Source organism: Gallinula chloropus (genome assembly GCF_964237585.1).
Source record: "Gallinula chloropus genome assembly, chromosome: 1".
Classification (NCBI taxonomy): domain Eukaryota; kingdom Metazoa; phylum Chordata; class Aves; order Gruiformes; family Rallidae; genus Gallinula; species Gallinula chloropus.
The window spans coordinates 161,005,911-161,018,610 of NC_140085.1; positions in this window are offsets into that span (position 1 = coordinate 161,005,911).

Below are 12,700 nucleotides of genomic sequence, written 5' to 3' on the forward strand. Positions count from 1 at the left end.
TATTGGAATTTAGGTACTTTATATCTTAAATCTCAAATAACACTTATACAATCTCCATTTTGCCCAGTATTTCCTGGATGCACAAACCTTTTGTTCTTGTCATACTTTAACCCCAGACAGCAAATGAACACCATGCAGTCAGCCTCCCAGCCCTCCCTCCATCAGAAGGATGGGAAGGAGAACAGAAAAAAACAACTCGTGGATTGAGAGAAACAAAATTTAATAGGAAACAAAGATGATAATAATAATAATAACAACAATAATAATAAAAACAGTAATGACAATAATTATAAAACAAGTGATGCACAAATCCAATTGTTCACTGTATGTGAAAAGAAAAAAAAATTCAGTGCTCAATCTGTTTCAAAGCAGCAAAACCACCCTCCACCTAGCTTCCCCAGTTAGACCCACAGTATGAACCTGTATGGTTGGGAATATCCTTCTGGCCAGTCTGGCCAGTCTGAGTCAGCAGTCCTGGCTATGCTCTCCCAGCTTTTTGTGTACCTGTCAGGGCAAAATAATCTGAAAAGTCCTTATCTTAGTATAGGCCCTAGAACTACCTATCAAGGAGTAAAAATGTTGGTGTGTTATCAATATTCTTATGCTAAATCCAAACCACATCACTATACTGGCTACTAGAAAGAAAATTAACTCTATTTCAGTTGAAACTGGAACGGTGCTTATGAATCATCATCACCTCTGCATTTGGAATAAGTTAGTTGGTAAGTTACTTTTCAAAACCAAATGAAGATTATGGCAGTCTTTGAAGACTGAGAAACTCTAGGTTTCCTGCTGCAGGTTAAAGAGAAAAATATACCTGCTGTTTGGATTTAGCCAACATATCATTTGATCTGGATTTATGCAGGAAACTAAAATCCCTTTAGAATTTAATTACATCTTTGAATATTATAACTTTGTATGCATGAAGTATGGAGTGTATGCTTCTTATGAAGATACATTCACATTTGTTAGAATCAAATCTTAAAAGTGCATGTTGGCACAGAATTTGGTAAAGAAATTTTAAGAATATGTAAATGGAAGGGTTACTGTTTTGATGCAATTACTTCCAGTGTTCAGAGGGGGAAAAAAAATGCTTCTTCCAACATATATTTACCTCTTATTTCCAGGAAACTACTTTTCCTATGACTTTGAAAACTACATCAGTTCTTTACATTTCTTTTCACCTAGATGCAGCTATATCTCCACTCTGCTTTATCCCCTACCCTTCACTCTTATTTCTTTAACCAAAAAAACCCATACAAATAAAAATTTACCTTTTTTCTTTGGGATTCTGAATAAGTAGGGTGAAATGCAGCAGAGAAGAATTAACTGGTGGTACTCTTTTTTTCACCCTAGTTTTTTCAACCAAGCCTGAAAGGAGGTTTTTTTCCTTTCTCGATGTAGAAGAAACTTCATGAATACTAAGGAGCACACTTCCATTTGGAACCTAAACTGTTGACACTTTATATCTCTTTTTGGTAACAGGCCAAAAGAGATAAGATGGCCGAGCGGTATAAGAGAGTATAGAATGGTATCTTGCCAAGCATATGAACCTTCAGAGAAATACTAGGGGACATTCAATTCTGTCTTAGCCATCACTCTTTTTTTCAATGATAGTGACTTGCTAAAACACAGCACACTTCTATCTTTGATCTCTACTTCTCACAGTTGTGGATAACGTTAGGAGAAATAGCAAGGCTTTATCTTTCCTAAGTTTCTTTGCAGAAAGGACACTCTCGAAGCTGGAGCTTTGTCTTTGAATAAAAGTAAACCCAGAAAAAACCCCACAATTTTTCCCCTATACTTTTTTAAATTACACCTGTATGGACTTTATTATAGTTTGGACTATGTAGATTGAATCTCTTATTGTCCCTTTGTATGCACCTAGTCACAGAATCACAGAATGTTAGGGGTTGAAAGGGACCTCAAAAGATCATATAGACCAACCAGAGCAGGATCACCTAGACTAAATCACACTGGAACGCATCCAGGTGGGTTTTGAATGTCTCCAGAGAAGGAGACTCCACAACCTCTCTGGGCAGCCTGTGCCAGTGCTTCATTACCCTCACAGTGTAAAAGTTTTTCCTTATGTTCACATGGAACCTCCTATGCTTCAGCTTGTATCCATTCCCCTTGTCATATCCTTGGACATCACATAGAAGAGCCTGGCTCTATTCTCCTGACTTTTGCCCTTTGAATATTTATAAATATTGATGAGGTGATCCCCCTGTCTCCTCCAAGCTAAAGAGACCCAGCCCCCTCAGCCTTTCTTCATGGATTAAGAGTCTCATGCTCAAACCTCAGAGCCCACCAGGCCACTCACTACGTCATCATGTCAGCCCCAACAGGGCATAGCGCACGAGGCTGTCTAGAAGTGAATGAAGGGGTGCAAGACGTTTCAGAAGTGATTGGGACTGAAGCCCAGCTCATCCTGGCACCCCAAACTGACAGTGCTGGGCTGGATGGCCAAAGGAAAGGCCCCTTCTATGCATCATGACACTGATGCTACATTGAGGAAGTGGGTCGCACTTATCACACCATGGGCTCAAATAGGGAACCCCTATCACCAATGAATCCTGGAAGTGATCACAGACTGGCTAGAAGATTTTGGAATATCACCAGAAAAGGAGGTGCCGTGTGCTGAAGAGGCCCCCCTGTAAAGTGAACTGACAGAAAATGAGAAATATGTCGTGTTCATTGATGGGACCCCTCACATTATGGGTAAACATCAGAGGTGGACATCTGCTCTACAGAGTCCTACAGGATGTGTTGCAGAAGCTGCCAAAGGGGAAGGTGGATCCAGCCAGTTTACAGAGGTAAAAGCAATCCAGCTGGCTTTAAACAACATATTAATATCCTTGTATTTGTAGCTTTCTACTGCAGGACAGCAGATTCTGGATCTACTGCATCTATGGTAGATGCTTCCATCACAAATGTTTCTTGACAGTTTCCACATGGAAGAGAGCATTTCATGAGAGTAGTTACTCAGAGTACTTTCAAAGTTGAAGGAAAGTTTTGCACAGTGGTTAAAATATTTGCCTGTCAGTATAAGTCTTAGCTCAGAAAATGCTTATGCATTCTAGCCAGCAGTTCTTTATATGTCATTTTACAGCAGATATGAAAGATCTCTGTTGTACCAAATTATATTGCTTTTCACTCTGTTCTATGAAGTTTTAGCCTGTTTAGTTTCCTCAAGAATGTCTGGTTTAACTGCAGAGTTCATACTTTTACACACATTGCTCTTTTTGACAGTATTTTAAAACTTTCACTCAGTGATGAATTTCTAGTTGTCAGGTCTAGAGGGTTGATTTTCTTTATGATCATTATAATTTCCTTTGCACTTTGTTCTGTTTGCCTGTCAGATGAAAACCGCTTAAAGAAGACGAAAAGAGATGTGATGAACTCGTTGTGGTGACGAATGAGAACAAAGAAGAAAGAACTCATCTTGCTCAATTCAGTAAGATTGGGTTTTTTTTTCATATTTTGGAAGAGAAAAACATATTCATTTCATGCCTACTCAGATGAAAAAACCCAACAACCCCAAACTATTGTCATACTTTCACTGCTTAACAAGGCAGATTTTGTTGTTGTTGTTGTTTTCCTGAGTTGTGTAAGGAATCTTGTTTTTAGCCTTTTCACAAAGCAGAAGTATAGCAGAAAAGACACTGGCTGAATGTTGCTCCAGCTCTGAACTGGTTTTTGGTCTTGAACCTTTACCCAATCTACAGTAGAATTTCTTTGAAAAACATGTTCAAAATCACCTGTAGATATATGTATCCCAATTAAACATTATTTTTTCTTTCCAATTAAAGGCAATGGATGCTTTACAGAAACCTAGAAGTCACAGATATTTTAAAATGAGTTAAAAACACAATATAATTATATGAAGCGTAGTTTATGTTAAAAAAATTATTGTGAGGTCTATAAAAAGTCATTAAAATGTTTTTTTTTGGGAATGGTAATACCTTTGTGATTCAAGAGATGATTTTCAAAGATACAGATACTGGAATTCCTTTAATTAGCTTAGTCACCTCACATTTTAAAGCCCAGTTGTTTTTATGTATATTTCTTTTCTGAAATGTGAATCAGTCTGCACAGTAGACTAGGCTAGCAACAAAATGGACTAACTCTGAAATCAGAAGCTCTAATTATCCTGTGCAGCTAATTGCAGAGAAACAGGGTTAATTAGTCTGGATAGAGCACCTTTCCAATGCAAGCACGTTGTCTCAGCTGACCCAGCTCTCACGTTGTGGAACACTACGGAAGTTACTAAAGGTTGCTCCATGGATATAAGAAACAGCACTGTATCCTGTGCAGCTCTTCTAAATACAAAAATAATTGTAGATAATCGCTAAATGCAGCTGTAATATAATGTAAATATAAAGTACATTAATTGAGCTTTTAATTTTTTTTTTGGTTTTGAACCCTTATCTGACTAGCGATGCCATTTATATAGCAGGCAAGTTCTTCCAACTTTGCCTGCATTTCCCAATTTAGTAAGTAGTTTCCAATTTACCACTGGCTGAAATGTTTTACCAGGTAAATGTAGATGTCAGGTAGATGTCATTTCTTTTGCCTAGAAAGTCAGCTACCTTTACAAAGAAACACATGGGAAATATGTTTCAATGTTTTCAACATTTCCAAAGACGTTTTCACTGAAAAAGTAGTCAGACACCCTGGAGGTGTTCAAAAAACATATAGATGGGGAACTCTGGTATACGCTTTAGTTGACATGGTGGTTGACAGTTGGACTTGATGATCTCAGAGGTCTTTTCCAACCTTTAAGATTCTATGATGCTATGATTCTATGAACTGGTGGGTTGGCATGGTAACCTTTTATCCCATTTTTCATGTACCTTATGTTTTAATGAAGGTTTAATTCATGCTTTTTTTGGAATCTTTGTAATTAGAAAGAGAAACTAAGCACTAATTATTTCATACAGGTTAACAACTTTATATCTCACTGTTGGCTTATGATTAGGAACTTATTGCTAGTAAATTACTGAGGCATAGATACTCTCTTCCCTTGAAGCTCAAAGATCACTTAAGGCCATATTTCACATTTTTATTACCTGAATTTATGAGCAAGAACATCAGTACAGTATCCATCCTGAAAATGCTGTGTCTTCACTGCTTCCAGGCTGCCTATTTCTGGAGTTTCCTAAGAAAGTGAGTCTAAGGCTAAAAAATTGATAATTTTTGGCAAAATGGATAGAAAACATAGCCAATCGTTTCCATGGTTTAAAGGTGATTAATTGCAATTCTACTTAATCTAGGTGCATAAAAAAAAGAAAGAAATGAAAGATCGTGTCTTAAAAGTTTTCCTAATACCAAAAACCCATAAAAAGTAATTAAAAATAGACTAATGCAAGTTCTTTTTTTTCAAAAACCCACTAAAATTTATGAAGACAAAACAACCCAAATATATTTTTTATTACAAAGTCTTACTAGTCAGTGCCAAAGTTCTTTTTTGTTAAAAAAGATTAGTTTTGATTACAGCATGAACATATGTAATATGAGTATCAAAAATTACAAAAATGTGACAGTTAAAATCTCCATTCAATAGAAAAGTAATCAAAACACTTAAAATAGAGACTGTTTTATATGTTTAAACACTTATTTATGGTAATGTCAATTTAATTGTTCAATTAAAATTTAATTGGTTTCTTGAATAGAAATAGTTGAGAGCTAAGTCGTCTTCTATGCACATAAATTGATACTAGGTAAAAGGATCAAATAAAGAATAATGACTTTATTTGATTAGAATTTAATAGATTATTGTTTTCCATAACGTTCTAGGGGCACTTAAGGTACAAAGGTATTAAATATAGGCTTGCATTTAGGTATTTGCTTCAACTCTTAAAAAGCTTAATAGAAAATGGAATCATAAATGATGTATTTGAAACCATAGTTTACAAAGAAAATGTGTATTATCATAACAAAGTCCCAAATGATAATGATATTTCAAAATGAATAATTTCAAATGTCTCTTGGGGATTACAGAAAACATTCTCATGTCTTTCTGGAAGTGCAGAACCTTCTCGCTTCTGCTTCTCACTTCTAATGCTATGTATTGTGAGGTTAGAAGCAGCAACAGAACTGTCATACCCATGTGGTCTTCTACCCTATTCTGCAGTTTTGGCACTTTGATTACCCAGCCTACAGCTTGTGGGCATGACTGCATGTGGGAGGAAGAGGTATAACTGGTTGTCACCTGGACATTCAGCAAGCTGGGAAACACAGTCTCAGACTAATGTTAAGTACTGAACCTGACAACAAATTAATTGTATAAACTCACTATTTAAATAGCAAATAACACTGATCACTTACGTAATAATTTTATTCTTTATTTGTTCTTAATATATTTTGGAAGAGAAACACAGCACATGCCTTTAACTCTATTGATGGAACTGAAGTTGAAAAAGAGGAAACAACACATCAATTTACTAAAGTAATATGCTTCTAAATGGAAAAGAACTGCAAAGTATTGCTTTCTGAAAATCAGTAGCCTAATGTAACATATATTATTAATTTCAAAGCATATCAGAATTTAGCATATAGTTCTTGATGCTTTATCTTTTTACCATAGAATAGCAAGAGCCCCCAGGACATTAATCTCAAAAAAAAAGAACCCAAAACAACAAAAAACCAAAACTGACAAAAAAACCCCAAGTACTGTCCTGTTAATTATAGAAAAAAAATAAGTTTGTATTTTTTGAAGTTCATCATACATTTCTACACCTGTTATCTATATCATGTATTCAAACACTTAATCTCCTAAAAATTGAGATTCTTCCACATGATTAGTCATATATGAAGATGATAAAGAGCTGCACAGTTGGCATCACAGACAATTTTTCACTCTGGGTCAATCGGTTCTCTTACGGAAGAGAGAATTAAACATTTTGAACAGGAGAATTAGAGTTCAGCTCTGGATGTGCAATGTTGCACATGATAAATGTTCTGTAAGCCAACTGTCCTACTTACATTGTGGAATTCATTGATAGATACGGTAGGCTGAATATTTCATCCTTAATTTAACAGTGCTCTGAATGTTCAAGGTTTGTTACAGCCTTCAGCTTCACTGAAGCCAGAGGTTTCTCTACAATACCCTACTTGTGTGGAATAAATAGCAGCATTAGAGGTCTATTCTTGATGCTATATACCTCTGCCCTGTTCAGTTTCATGATTATTTTTTCCCTTCCAAAACACATCTTTAACCACTTTTTCTGATCCTTTAATCAGAAAAGGAGAACTTAAGTACAGGAAATAAATAGCTGTATTACAACTGTTCATTTACAGGAAAGCAAAACAAAACAAAACAACATAAAAACTATGAAGGATTGATGTCATGTTATGGATCACAGTACTTGAAGTTTTCTGGTCTTGCACATCAAATTAAATTGTACTTCAAGTCAGGAAAAGAAATCTAAAAATTACCACATTAATAAGATTTTGAAAAAAAGTGGAGATGGAAAGAATGATGGGTGTGATGGATCAGTAAGTACAAAGGGAAGAGCAATTAGCATTGGATATAACTAATTGATTTTGAATAGAAATTGCAGTCATGTATTGTAGAGCAAATGAAAGGAATATATACTTATCAAAGAATATGAAAAGTGGTGCTATTAAAAACAACTGCTCTAACTTCAGAGAACCACTGAACTGCTTTTCATATACATATATTTCATATTCTTTCAATTAAATGAAAAATGTATTATAAGATGGAATTTACCTAAACCTAGATGTTTCAGCAAAAGGTTTCAACTAAAAAAAAGCCCCAACAAACCCACAGAAAGTGGATACACATCTCTAAATATGTATTAGAAGAACAATGTAGGTTTATAAACTGGCTTCTATTGATTCTGGTTGCTGTTAATGAGAACATACCATGAACTACTTTTGGCACTGTTTGGCTCAGATCCAAAATACAGGCTGAGACTGAGCACTGCACCTGAGCCTTTTCTTTAAAATGTGCTGAAATAAGTATGCCATTTAATTGATCAAGGACTACATTATTTTTATATCTTCCATCCTCCCTTTTTCATCCCTAAAAAAATTTAAAATAGAAATTTAAAATAAAATAATTACAAACCAAAAAGACAGCTGAAATCTGACAGATTAGAGATTGCTCCACTCTGGTAGTGCAGAATTTTTCCTACAGGCATATCCAATGCTGTTCTATGCTCCCTCCCACTTCATTTCCAGTAGAATAATTATGTTCAGAGTCTTTTTCAGTTCAGTGTTTCTAATCCATTCATCCATTTATCTCCTGTTGTGATTAGAAAAACATAGTCTAATGTTGTAATCTCTCAGAATATGTTATCTATCCTATAGTTCCAGGATGTTATGGATGACTATTACTACTGTTATTATATAAGCAATGGAGAACAAGCTTCAAACTGAGAGGTCAAGGCTCATTACTTTGGGAACAATAATGTGCTGATGAAGTGTATGGTTTCCAGCCCCAGAACTGTCATTTTTTTAAAGGTACTGTACCTTGCAGGAGTAAGTAAGAAGACTTCTACTGTCTTCTAGAAGACCTAATTCAAAGATAGCTTATATATTGTTAATACAATATTGCCTTGCTTGATAGATAAACCCTGTGACTGGCACCTACTCCATGCAGAATTACTACATTAGATGAAGCCAGTATAGACTTTATATTACAATTAGAGTTGATATACAAATTTTTAATGGCTCTTCATAGTCCTTAAAAATCAAGTTAAAAAACCCAATAACACATCAGAAGTGTTACAGAACTGAATTACAGAACTAGAAATCTGTTATTTGGATTTTAAGTCCAGTCTCATTTAGTCACTGGTCTCATTGACATGAATATGCTGCTGATGTTTTTGTATAGAACACTATTTACTGAATCACAATGAAACATGACATGAAACAAAAATGCAAACTGCAGTCAAAACAAAGATGCTAATTGTGCACTGTGTTTTGCCAAGTGTAAGTATTAAAGGTATTTTAATATGAATCGTCCTGCATTACACCCTGCTACGAAAACATAAACTAAATCCATCAAATGTCAGACAGCAGTCAACATTAATATTAATGATACATGCCATAGTTTCCTACAAAAATCAGAGATAGGTTACGTGAGTAGCACTTTCATCAAAGATACCCAGAGTAATACACAATTGCCTTCAAACAACTTGTAGACCGGTATGACCAGTCTACTTGGAACAGTAAAGGCAAAAGTGCTTTCCTTTTTCATAACTATATTGTCATAATTTACTTAATGTATCACTAATTAAATTCCTTCTTTCTGAATAAAAAAAGAGTAAATTAGCTTAGTAGATTAGCTAAAAAAGCCGAGTTTCAAAGTGATATATGATCGACCTGTCCTGAAAATCATTTTTACATTAGCCAGTTAAAAATGGAAAAATATCACATCAGTGGCCATTATTCAGCTTTTACTTCATTAAAACTTATCCTATTTCTTTTAATAAATCTCATATCCCTGTAGTGCCAGGCACACAAAATACTGTCTGAAAGCTACTTTTGACAAATCTGTTCTGGAGCATGAAACACTGTTGTCATTATTGGTTACAATTATGGCTATACAATTGTTGAGATAAAAACATCCAAAGTACTAATTCATAGGTTCATATTTGATATACCTCTTTTCTGTAGTTAACCAATGTTTTTACTTTAAAAATAAAACCCAAAAATGTCTATGTTAGATGTTCCTAAACATCTTTTTGTTCATCATGTGCCTGGAAGTGGCTTTCAGGAGAATTTGCTCCATGATCCTCCTGTGACTGAGGTGTAGCTGTCCAGCCTGTAATTCTCAAATCCTTCAGTTTACCCTACTTGAAGATGGGTTTGATGTTTGTCTTTTTCCAGCCATTTTAAACCTTCCCCAGTATCCATAATAAAGATGATAAAGTACAGCCTCCTAATTACATCCTTCACAACCTTGAGCACCCTGAGATACGTCTCATCTAGTCTTATGAAAGTATATACATCTTATTAGCTTAAGTGTTCCTTAGATTTTTCTTCCTCTACAGTGCGTACCACTTCACTCCTACATACTCTGCTAATATACTTGGTCTTCTGAGAGGCCTGAGGGTAAATCTTATCAGGAAAAACAAAATGTAAATAAAATTAAGTAACTCAGCCTTTTCTGAGTTCTTTGCCAGTAGCTTGTCTGCCCCACTGAGTATGTGGGCTCAAATTTTCATTATCATTTTTTATTCTGGTGATATACTTGTAACGGCCTTTCCTGTTGCCCTTCACATTCCTCCCTAATTTCATCTTTGGCTTTCTCACAATCCACCCCTGTGTGCACAGCCAGTTTTTTCTGTATTCCTGCTTGATAACCTGTCCAAGTTTATACCTTCTGTGTCCTTTTTTTTTCCTTTGAGGTTGTGGGAGAATTATCACTCACGTATGCATATGCGCACACACACACACAGAGGAAATGGCCCAGCCAGCACTATCTGTTCAAACAGAAACATAAGTGTAAACATTGTGTGTGAATATAATATCTGAAAGTATGATTGCCAGAAAAAAATTATACTGCTATTCACCTGGATTAAGCAGGGAATGACTGGGGAATGACCAAGAGACTTGGGAAAACAAAGAGTCAAGTGGAAAAGAAAAACAAAAGCCACATGAATATTTGTGACAGAGAGGAGAAATGGTGGAGAGGAAACATCAGCTGTCACAGGAGGTCTGTCCAGGATTGCAGCATCCCCAGACAACACTACCCCCTGCTGAGTCTGAGGAGTGCAGGCTGCCATGAGAAGCAGCCTGCATCCTGTAGTGGGAATGGCAGGGCTGGAGCTGCACATGAGGACTGCTTCTTGGGGTGCAGACGGCAAGTCCTGGGGTAACTACTTGCTGTAGTTACTACTTGCTGGGATTAGAATTTCTTGGGATCAGCTATAGATGTTACCTGCTGTGTTGGTTCTGATTTATATATAGTTAATAAATCGATAAACCACCTCTATCCTGTGAACTGAGAATATTTTCTCTTTGACAAGAGCTCAGCCATTCTGAGCACCCCTGTACATCCATGCTATCCTATTGCAATGTTCTCTTGACATGTCCCTCAATAAAGTGGAACATTTTTATTTTTACTTTGAGAAAGATTTCCTTGAAGATCAACTTACTCTCCTAAGCTCTTTGCTCTTTCCTCTGCCAAGCAGATCCTTGAACAAACCGAAATTTTTGTGTCTTGTCATGAAAATACTTTTACTGAATGATGAGAATAGTAAATTAAAATAGAATATCATTTTGATATGAAAAGGAGCTTATTGTGCAGCATTCTTCCAAATTAGAGACTGAATATAAATTTGATTTGGCATCTGGGAACTCAATTAGAGCAAATAAAAGGATAACCTTTTAAATTAAGTGTCTCCAAACAAGTATTTAATTTCTGCTAAATAAGGTAATGAGAGATGAAGGTGAAAGAATACATGCATAAAATTGAAGATTTAGCTATTCTGTTATTGAAAAATAAATAGGGAGACAAGAACAAAACACAGATGTTAATTTTTAATCTATTTTGTCTATTTCTCAAAGGGGAGGGTTTCAGAATACTTGAGAACATTAATGTTCAGTCTACATGAAAAGGAGAAGATGGCTAAAACCAAATGAGTAATTTTAAAGAAAGTATATAATGCAAATAAATGTTTTGTGATCTTGGAGTCTTTAAAATTGGAAGATACAAATGAAAAGAGCACTATTCATTACAAGTGCAAATATCCATGGAAAATGTTATTCTATCTCCCTTAATACTTTCAAGGTGTCTGAGGACCATTTTCAGATTAATTAAAAAAAAAAAGGAAGCCATTAATATTCTGTTATATGTCATGCTTCAGAGTGGGCACTACCTTTCTGCAAGGAGCCCATTTTAAGTCACCTTTTTGTTGGGATGGATATATTCTGAAGCATAACCATTCATGCAGACATTGTCATGTTTGATACCACGCCTTTACCAAGAGAGAGGGCATGAAAGATAGATTGTAGAATCAAAGAATCAGAGAATCGTGGAATACCCTGAACTGGAAGGTTCCACTCAGGGCCAGCCCAGTCAGAGCATGACAGGACAAGGGGGAATGGACTAAAGCTAAAGGAGGGAAGGTTTAGATTGGATATTAGGGGGAAGTTTTTTACAGAAATAGTGGTGAGGTGCTGGAACAGGCTGCCCAGAGAGGTAGTAGATTCCCCGTCCCTGGAAGTGTTCAAGGCCAGGCTGGATGGGGCCCTGGGCAGCCTTGTGTAGATCCAGGCCTGGAGGTTGGTGGCCCTGCCTGTGGCAGTGGGGTTGGAGCTCTATGATCCTCGGGGTCCCTTCCAACCCAGACCATTCTATGATTCTATGATTCCATTCTATTTGAACCTCCATGAAGAGTACCTAAACATAATTGCCTAGAGCTGTACTACATGCATGCTTAAATAAGTGGTCTTATTTTCAAGGATGTTAACAGTAATAACATTTCTGGCCACTCATGGCTTCTGAAAAACAAATCACTTAATCAAGGCCATAAGTTTAGGCAGATTCAGAATTATTTCTTTAACTCCTTAATAATTTAAGTACCTTCAAATGGGCTTAAAACATCAAAGAAAGAAATAAGAATATTTTTTAATGCAAGAAAATTTCATTTTGACATGTAAGTCAGCATCAGATGAAACTCCTGTAAAGACTCTTTGAATGTCAGTTTGTCTTGGCTTCTCC